Source organism: Pleurodeles waltl, chromosome 12 (assembly GCF_031143425.1).
Source record: "Pleurodeles waltl isolate 20211129_DDA chromosome 12, aPleWal1.hap1.20221129, whole genome shotgun sequence".
In the NCBI taxonomy this organism is placed as follows: Eukaryota; Metazoa; Chordata; class Amphibia; order Caudata; family Salamandridae; genus Pleurodeles; species Pleurodeles waltl.
The window spans coordinates 146,788,601-146,798,014 of NC_090451.1; positions in this window are offsets into that span (position 1 = coordinate 146,788,601).

Sequence of the window (9,414 nt, forward strand, 5' to 3'; positions counted from 1 at the left end):
AAGTCCCCAGTAATGTGCACTCCAGGTGCCTAGGGCCTATAGATTAAATGCTACTAGTGGACCTGCAGCACGGATTGTGCCACCCACTTAAGTAGCCCCTTTTCCTTGTCTCAGGCCTACCATTGCTAGGCCTGTGTGGGCAGTTTCACTGCCACCTCGACTTGGCATTTAAAAGTACCTGCCAAGCATAGAGCTCCCCTTTTTCTACATATAAGTCACCCTTAATGTGTGCCCTGGGTATCCCCTAGAGCAGGGTGCTGTGTAAGTAAAAGGCAGGACATGTACCTGTGTAGTTATATGTCCTGGTAGTGTAAAAAACCCTCAATTCGTTTTTGCACTACTGTGAGACCTGCTCCCTTCATAGGCTAACATTGGGGCTGCCCTCATACACTGTTGAAGTGGCAGCTGCTGATCTGAAAGGAGCAGGGAGGTCATATTTAGTATGGCCAGAACGGTAATACAAAATCCTACTGACTGGTGAAGTCGGATTTAATATTACTATTCTAGAAATGCCACTTTTAGAAAGTGAGCATTTCTTTGCACTTAAATCCTTCTGTGCCTTACAATCCACGTCTGGCTAGGTTTAGTTGACAGCTCCTTGTGCATTCACTGAGACACACCCCAAACACAGGGTACTCAGCCTCACTTGCATACATCTGCATTTTGAATGGGTCTTCCTGGGCTGGGAGGGTGGAGGGCCTACCCTCACACAAAGGACTGCCACACCCCCTACTGGGACCCTGGCAGACAGGATTGAACTGAAAGGGGACCTGGTGCACTTCTTAGCCACTCTTTGAAGTCTCCCCCACTTCAAAGGCACATTTGGGTATAAAACAGGGCCTCTGCCCTACCTCATCAGACACTTGCTGGAGAAGAAACCGGAACCAGAAACTACATCCTGCCAAGAAGAACTGCCTGGCTGCTCAAAGGACTCACCTGTCTGCTTTCTACAAAGGACTGCTGTCTTGCTGTTGCCCTGCTGCCTTGCTGAACTCTTGTCTGGCTGTGAAAGTGCTCTCCAAGGGCTTGGATAGAGCTTGCCTCCTGTTCCTTGAAGTCTCAGGACCAAAAAGACTTCTTCCTTTCACTTGGACGCTCCGTGCCCCGAAACTTTCGACGCACAGCTTGTTTCGCGGCGAGAAAAACGCCGCACACCGACGCTGATCGACGCGACGCCCTCGGGACGATCGAGACTTCGACGCACAACCTCGCAAGGACAAAGCCGCCCGACTTTCCAGGAGAAATCGACGCGACGCCTACCGTGAGTGCGAAACTTTGACGCACGGCCTCGCAAGGACAACGGCGCCCGACTTCCAAGGAGAAATCGACGCGACGCCTGCCGTGGGACCAAACTTTCGACGCACGGCCTCGCAAGGACAACGCCGCCCGACTTCCAAGGAGAAATCGACGCGACGCCTGCCGTGAGATCGAAACTTCAACGCGCAGCCCCGCAAACGACGCGCAGCCGGAGAACAAGCAGGAGAATCCACGCACAGACCCGGGACATCTGGTAATCCCCGCGATCCACAAAAAGAGACTGTCTGCGCGCCGGAAAACGACGCCCGACTTCCCCGCGTGGAAAAGAACGACGCAAGTCTTTGTGTGCGGAGGAGAAATCGACGCACACACCCTTTTTCCACGCATCCCTTTTCCTGTGGCCCTCTGAGGAGATTTTCCACCAGAAACCAGGTACTTTGTGCTTGAAAGACACTGTATTGCATTCTAAAGACTTAAGACACTTTATATCACTTTCCTGTGATAGTTCTACAATTTTCCATTGCATCTTTATTCTTTTTGACCTACAATTATCCTGATAAATATTATATATTTTTCTAAACACTGTGTGGTGTATTTTTGTGGTGATATATGGTGGTATTGTATGACTTATTGCACAAATACTTTACACATTGCCTTCTAAGTTAAGCCTGACTGCTCGTGCCAAGCTACCAGAGGGTGGGCACAGGATAATCTTGGATAGTGTGTGACTTACCCTGACTAGAGTGAGGGCTTTTGCTTGGACAGAGGGTAACCTGACTGCCAACCAAAAACCCCATTTCTAACATTGGTGATCAGCGGTGAGGATAGGACTTGTATTTGTGCAGTGACATACAGTAGCTAAGTATTTCACTACCTACCCACAGTTGAAGGTCAACTTGGTTGTTATCTCTTTTTGAAAATCCGTTTTTTCCTGACAATTTTCAAAAACTAAATCCTCACTCAACATGTCTCTGACTGGGTCTCAGACAGGGGACTTTGACCTAGTCCAGTTGGATACATACACGGTCAAACAACTAAGAGGATTCTGCAGGGCATTAAGGGTACCCACCCAAGGGGCCTCCAGAAAGGAGGACTTTCAAGTGGCGCTGAGGGCCTGGGCAGAAGCCCATTTAGAGGATGATGAGGAAGAGGAGCCAGAAAATGGCCCCTCAGAAGGATTTTCACTATCTATGGATGGTGTTACCACTGCAATTGTGCACCCTTCCAGACCAGGGAGCAGTGTCTCCATGCAAAGCCTGACCGCAGAGGAAAGGAGAGAGGAAAGGGAGTTCCAATTGCAAATGGCAAAACTGAAAATTGAGGCACAACAGGAGGAGAGGAGGGCAGAAAGAGAAGCCAAACAAGCTGAGGCTGAAAGAGCAGCCAAACAGATTGAAGCTGAAAGAACAGCCAAACAAGCAGAAGCTGAAAGAACAGCCAAACAAGTGGAAGCTGAAAGAGCTTTGGCTGAAAAGAAACTATTGTTGGCTCATGAACTGAGTCTCAAGGAGCTGGAGATCAAGGCAAGACAGTCTGAATCCAGCAATAATGGTGGCAGCATACAGACAGGACCTGCTGGAGAAAAGAAGGTTCGTATACCCAAAAATGTGGGGCCCAGTTTTGTGGTGGGAGATGACATAGATAAATGGTTAGCTGCTTATGAAGTTGCACTAAGGGCTCATGAGGTTCCTGAAGGGCAATGGGGGGTAGCTATGTGGGGTTATGTGCCGCCATTGGGGAGGGACACACTTCTCACATTGGATCCACCGGATCAAAACACATACCCACTCCAGAAAGCCACTTTACTTGCCAAGTTTGGGCTGACCCCTGAGGGATACCGTCAGAGGTTCAGGGACAGCACCAAACAAACCACACAAACATGGGTAGATTTCTTTGATTTCTCTAGTAAGGCACTGAATGGATGGGTGCGGGGCAACAAAGTAGCAGATTATAAAGGTTTATATGACTTGATCCTGAGAGAGCATATGCTTAATGTTACTTATACCGATTTGCGCCAGCACCTAGTGGATAGTAAGCTGACTGATCCCAGGAAGCTTGCTGAGGAGGCGGACCTCTGGGCTAGCACCAGAGTGTCCAAAAAGGTACCTGGGGGGGACTCCCACAAAGGTGGTCAGGGTTCCCAACAGAAGAAAGAGGGGGGAGACAAACTTACAGATAAGGAACTCTCTAAAGGCCCCCAAAAGAATTCCCAGGGAGGGGGTGGCAACCCTTCCTTTTCCAAATTTGGGAAAAAGCCAGGGACATTTGACAGGTCAGGAAAATCTAGCCCCAAATGCATGGAGTGTTACCAGTATGGTCACTATAAAGGCGATCCCCAGTGCCCCAAGAGGGCACCGTCCACTACTGGACAGGTCCCTGGGTTGACTAGTGTAGCGCTCGGGGGGGAGATGGACCCAGATAGCTGTGGGGGACAGGTAGAGATTTCCCTAGTGTCCCTGGGAGAAGGAGAAATGATGTCCAAGGTCCACATGCCTAAAAATACTTCCAAGTACCGGCAGTGGGTCCTCATTGATGGGCAGAAGGTGGAGGCTCTGCGTGACACAGGAGCCAGTATGACTACTATCAAGAGTCAGCTGGTGTCTACAGAGCAGATAATCCCTAATACATTCCACCAGGTCATAGTCGCTGACAATCGCGAGAGTCACCTACCGGTGGCTCGGGTTCCCTTTGAGTGGGGGGGGGTCTCTGGTACTCTGAAAGTAGCTGTGAGTCCTGCCATGCCTGTAGATTGTCTGTTAGGCAATGATCTAGAGCATACTGCTTGGAAAGAAGTAGAGCTCAGATCTCACCTGGAGATGTTAGGGTTACCTGAGTGGGTCTGCATGACCACCCGGTCCATGGCTGACCGAGAGGGAAGTCAAGGGCATCTGGAGCCTGGAACGATGGCCCAGAGAGCTGCCAAGAGGAGGGACGAGGGGCGCGGGAAACCGGCCCCAGAAGTTCCCACAGTGGCTGACGGGGCTCCTGAGGAGGAGACTCCCGAGCCAACTGGGGAAGACATTGCCACCCTAGGTGACTTACCTGAGCTTGCTGGCTGGTAAGTTGAGGGTGGACCCACCAGGGAGGAATTCTGCAAGGCGCAGAAAGAGTGTCCCACTCTAGAAGGGTTGAGGAAACAAGCCTTAAACCAGGCAGCAGGTGACGCCTCTGGCAATCACCACCTATATTGGGAGAATGATCTCCTCTACAGTGAGCCTAGGGTTCCGGTCTTTGGGGCAGCACGTGTGCTGGTGGTCCCCCAATGTTACTGAGCCTTCCTACTGGGTCTGGCTCACGACATTCCCCTGGCAGGACATTTGGGACAAGACAAGACCTTCAACAGGCTTGTCACCCACTTTCACTGGCCCAAAATGAGGACACACTCAGACAAATTCTGCAGGGCTTGTCCTACCTGCCAGGCTAGTGGTAAAGCAGGAAAGAGGGTTAAAACCCCCCTGATTCCACTTCCTGTCGTTGGCACCCCCTTTGAAAGGGTGGGCGTCGACATTGTTGGCCCCTTGGACCCCAAAACTGCCTTAGGCAACAGGTTTATCCTGGTTTTGGTGGACCATGCCACCCGGTACCCAGAGGCAATCCCTCTGAGGACCGTAACTGCATCGGTGGTAGCCAGAACCCTGATGGGGATATTTACCCGTGTGGGATTCCCCAAGGAGATAGTGTCTGACAGAGGCACTAACTTCATGTCCGCGTACATGAAGCATCTGTGGGATGCGTGTGGTGTAACCTACAAGTTCACCACACCCTATCACCCCCAGTCTAATGGGCTTGTGGAGAGATTCAACAAGACCCTGAAAGGCATGATTGGTGGCCTCCCTGAGGCCATGAGGCGTAAATGGGACGTCCTCTTACCATGCCTTCTCTTTGCTTATAGAGAGGTCCCCCAGAGGGGGGTAGGGTTCAGTCCCTTTGAGCTTCTCTATGGGTACCCCGTCAGGGGACCCTTAAGCATTGTCAAAGAGGGATTGGAGAACGCTCCAAAGACACCCCCTCAGGACGTGGTCAGCTACATGTTGGCCCTCCGCAACCAGATGACCCACTTCTGGAAAGAGGCCCAAAGTAACCTGGAGGCCAGTCAAGAGGTGATGAAACAATGGTATGACCAGAAGGCCACTCTGGTAGAGTTTCAACCTGGAGACAAAGTGTGGGTAATGGAGCCAGTAGAGCCCCGAGCTCTCCAGGACCGCTGGTCTGGCCCATTTGAAATAAAGGAGCGGAAAGGGGAGGCCACTTACCTAGTGGACCTCCAAACCCCTAGGAACCCCCTAAGGGTGCTCCACGTGAACCGACTAAAAGCTCATTTTGAGAGGTCGGAGATCAACATGCTTCTGGTCACAGATGAAGGAATGGAAGAGGAAAGTGAACCTCTCCCTGACCTCCTCTCTGCCCAAGAAGGTGATGGGTCCGTAAGCGGGGTCATTCTGTCTGACTCCCTGACTCTAAACCAGAAAGGAGACTGCTATGAGCTGTTGGAGCAGTTCTCCCCCCTCTTCTCCCTTACTCCTGGACTGACCCACCTCTGTGTTCATGATATTGACACCGGTGACAGTCTCCCTGTGAAGAACAAAATTTACAGGTTGTCAGATAAGGTGAAGGCCAGCATCAAGGAGGAGGTCTCCAAGATGTTGACGCTAGGGGTTATTGAGAAGTCCAGTAGTCCCTGGGCCAGCCCAGTGGTGTTGGTCCCTAAGGCTACTGCCCCAGGCGCGAAGCCAGAACTCCGGTTCTGCGTGGACTACCGGGGTCTCAACTCAGTCACACGGACTGATGCTCACCCCATCCCCCGAGCTGATGAGCTCGTGGACAGGCTAGGCGCTGCCCAGTTCCTGAGTACGTTTGATCTTACTTCAGGGTACTGGCAGATCGCCCTGACTGAGGGGGCTAAGGAAAGGTCCGCCTTTTCCACCCCTGACGGCCATTACCAGTTCCGGGTGATGCCGTTTGGATTGAAAAATGCCCCCGCTACCTTCCAACGGTTGGTTAACGGGGTCCTGGCTGGCAAGGATGCCTTCTGTGCAGCCTACCTGGATGACATAGCTGTCTACAGTTCCAGCTGGGAGGAACACCTGCTCCACCTCAAGGAGGTGCTTCAGGCCCTGCAACAGGCAGGCCTGACCATCAAGGCTAGTAAGTGCCAGATTGGGCAGGGTTCCGTGGTGTACTTGGGACACCTAGTAGGTGGTGGCAAGGTGCAGCCACTCCAGGCCAAGATCGAAACTATCAAGGCCTGGCAACCACCTCGAACCCAGACTGAGGTGAGAGCCTTTTTAGGCCTCACCGGATACTACCGCAGGTTTGTCAAGGGCTATGGTACCATTGTGTCCCCCTTGACAGAACTCACGTCCAAGAAGCAACCTAGGTTGGTGAATTGGACAGAGGCTTGTCAGAAAGCCTTTGACGCCCTGAAGGAAGCCATGTGCACGGCCCCCGTGCTCAAGGCCCCTGACTACTCCCAGGAATTTATCGTGCAGACAGACGCTTCAGAGCATGGCATAGGGGCAGTTCTAGCACAGCTAAATGAGGAGGGCAGAGATCAACCGGTAGTCTTTATTAGCAGAAGACTATTACCACGGGAACAGAGGTGGAGTGCTATTGAAAGAGAAGCTTTTGCTGTGGTCTGGGCACTGAAGAAGCTGAGGCCCTACCTGTTCGGGACTCACTTCCTAGTTCAGACAGACCACAGGCCCCTCAGATGGCTCATGCAGATGAGGGGTGAGAATCCAAAACTCTTGAGGTGGTCCATTTCCCTACAGGGGATGGACTTTACGGTGGAACATCGCCCAGGGGTTGACCACGCCAATGCTGATGGTCTCTCCAGGTACTTCCGCCTTAGCGATGAGAGCTCCCAAGAGGTCGGGTAGCTCTCCCCACTTTCAGCTGGGGGGGACACATGTTAGACCTGACCGCCTTAGGGTAGTCACCCCTAACTTTTTGCCTGCCTCCCTCCACTTTTTGGATACTGTTTTTGCTGGTTTTTAGACTCTGCGCACTTTACCACTGCTAACCAGTGCTAAAGTGCATATGCTCTCTCTCTGTAAACATGGTAACTTTGGATCATACCTGATTGAACTATTTAATCTACTTATAAGTCCCCAGTAATGTGCACTCCAGGTGCCTAGGGCCTATAGATTAAATGCTACTAGTGGACCTGCAGCACGGATTGTGCCACCCACTTAAGTAGCCCCTTTTCCTTGTCTCAGGCCTACCATTGCTAGGCCTGTGTGGGCAGTTTCACTGCCACCTCGACTTGGCATTTAAAAGTACCTGCCAAGCATAGAGCTCCCCTTTTTCTACATATAAGTCACCCTTAATGTGTGCCCTGGGTATCCCCTAGAGCAGGGTGCTGTGTAAGTAAAAGGCAGGACATGTACCTGTGTAGTTATATGTCCTGGTAGTGTAAAAAACCCTCAATTCGTTTTTGCACTACTGTGAGACCTGCTCCCTTCATAGGCTAACATTGGGGCTGCCCTCATACACTGTTGAAGTGGCAGCTGCTGATCTGAAAGGAGCAGGGAGGTCATATTTAGTATGGCCAGAACGGTAATACAAAATCCTACTGACTGGTGAAGTCGGATTTAATATTACTATTCTAGAAATGCCACTTTTAGAAAGTGAGCATTTCTTTGCACTTAAATCCTTCTGTGCCTTACAATCCACGTCTGGCTAGGTTTAGTTGACAGCTCCTTGTGCATTCACTCAGACACACCCCAAACACAGGGTACTCAGCCTCACTTGCATACATCTGCATTTTGAATGGGTCTTCCTGGGCTGGGAGGGTGGAGGGCCTACCCTCACACAAAGGACTGCCACACCCCCTACTGGGACCCTGGCAGACAGGATTGAACTGAAAGGGGACCTGGTGCACTTCTTAGCCACTCTTTGAAGTCTCCCCCACTTCAAAGGCACATTTGGGTATAAAACAGGGCCTCTGCCCTACCTCATCAGACACTTGCTGGAGAAGAAACCGGAACCAGAAACTACATCCTGCCAAGAAGAACTGCCTGGCTGCTCAAAGGACTCACCTGTCTGCTTTCTACAAAGGACTGCTGTCTTGCTGTTGCCCTGCTGCCTTGCTGAACTCTTGTCTGGCTGTGAAAGTGCTCTCCAAGGGCTTGGATAGAGCTTGCCTCCTGTTCCTTGAAGTCTCAGGACCAAAAAGACTTCTTCCTTTCACTTGGACGCTCCGTGCGCCGAAACTTTCGACGCACAGCTTGTTTCGCGGCGAGAAAAACGCCGCACACCGACGCTGATCGACGCGACGCCCTCGGGACGATCGAGACTTCGACGCACAACCTCGCAAGGACAAAGCCGCCCGACTTTCCAGGAGAAATCGACGCAACGCCTACCGTGAGTGCGAAACTTTGACGCACGGCCTCGCAAGGACAACGGCGCCCGACTTCCAAGGAGAAATCGACGCGACGCCTGCCGTGGGACCAAACTTTCGACGCACGGCCTCGCAAGGACAACGCCGCCCGACTTCCAAGGAGAAATCGACGCGACGCCTGCCGTGAGATCGAAACTTCGACGTGCAGCCCCGCAAACGACGCGCAGCCGGAGAACAAGCAGGAGAATCCACGCACAGACCCGGGACATCTGGTAATCCCCGCGATCCACAAAAAGAGACTGTCTGCGCGCCGGAAAACGACGCCCGACTTCCCCGCGTGGAAAAGAACGACGCAAGTCTTTGTGTGCGGAGGAGAAATCGACGCACACACCCTTTTTCCACGCATCCCTTTTCCTGTGGCCCTCTGAGGAGATTTTCCACCAGAAACCAGGTACTTTGTGCTTGAAAGACACTGTATTGCATTCTAAAGACTTAAGACACTTTATATCACTTTCCTGTGATAGTTCTACAATTTTCCATTGCATCTTTATTCTTTTTGACCTACAATTATCCTGATAAATATTATATATTTTTCTAAACACTGTGTGGTGTATTTTTGTGGTGATATATGGTGGTATTGTATGACTTATTGCACAAATACTTTACACATTGCCTTCTAAGTTAAGCCTGACTGCTCGTGCCAAGCTACCAGAGGGTGGGCACAGGATAATCTTGGATAGTGTGTGACTTACCCTGACTAGAGTGAGGGCTTTTGCTTGGACAGAGGGTAACCTGACTGCCAACCAAAAACCCCA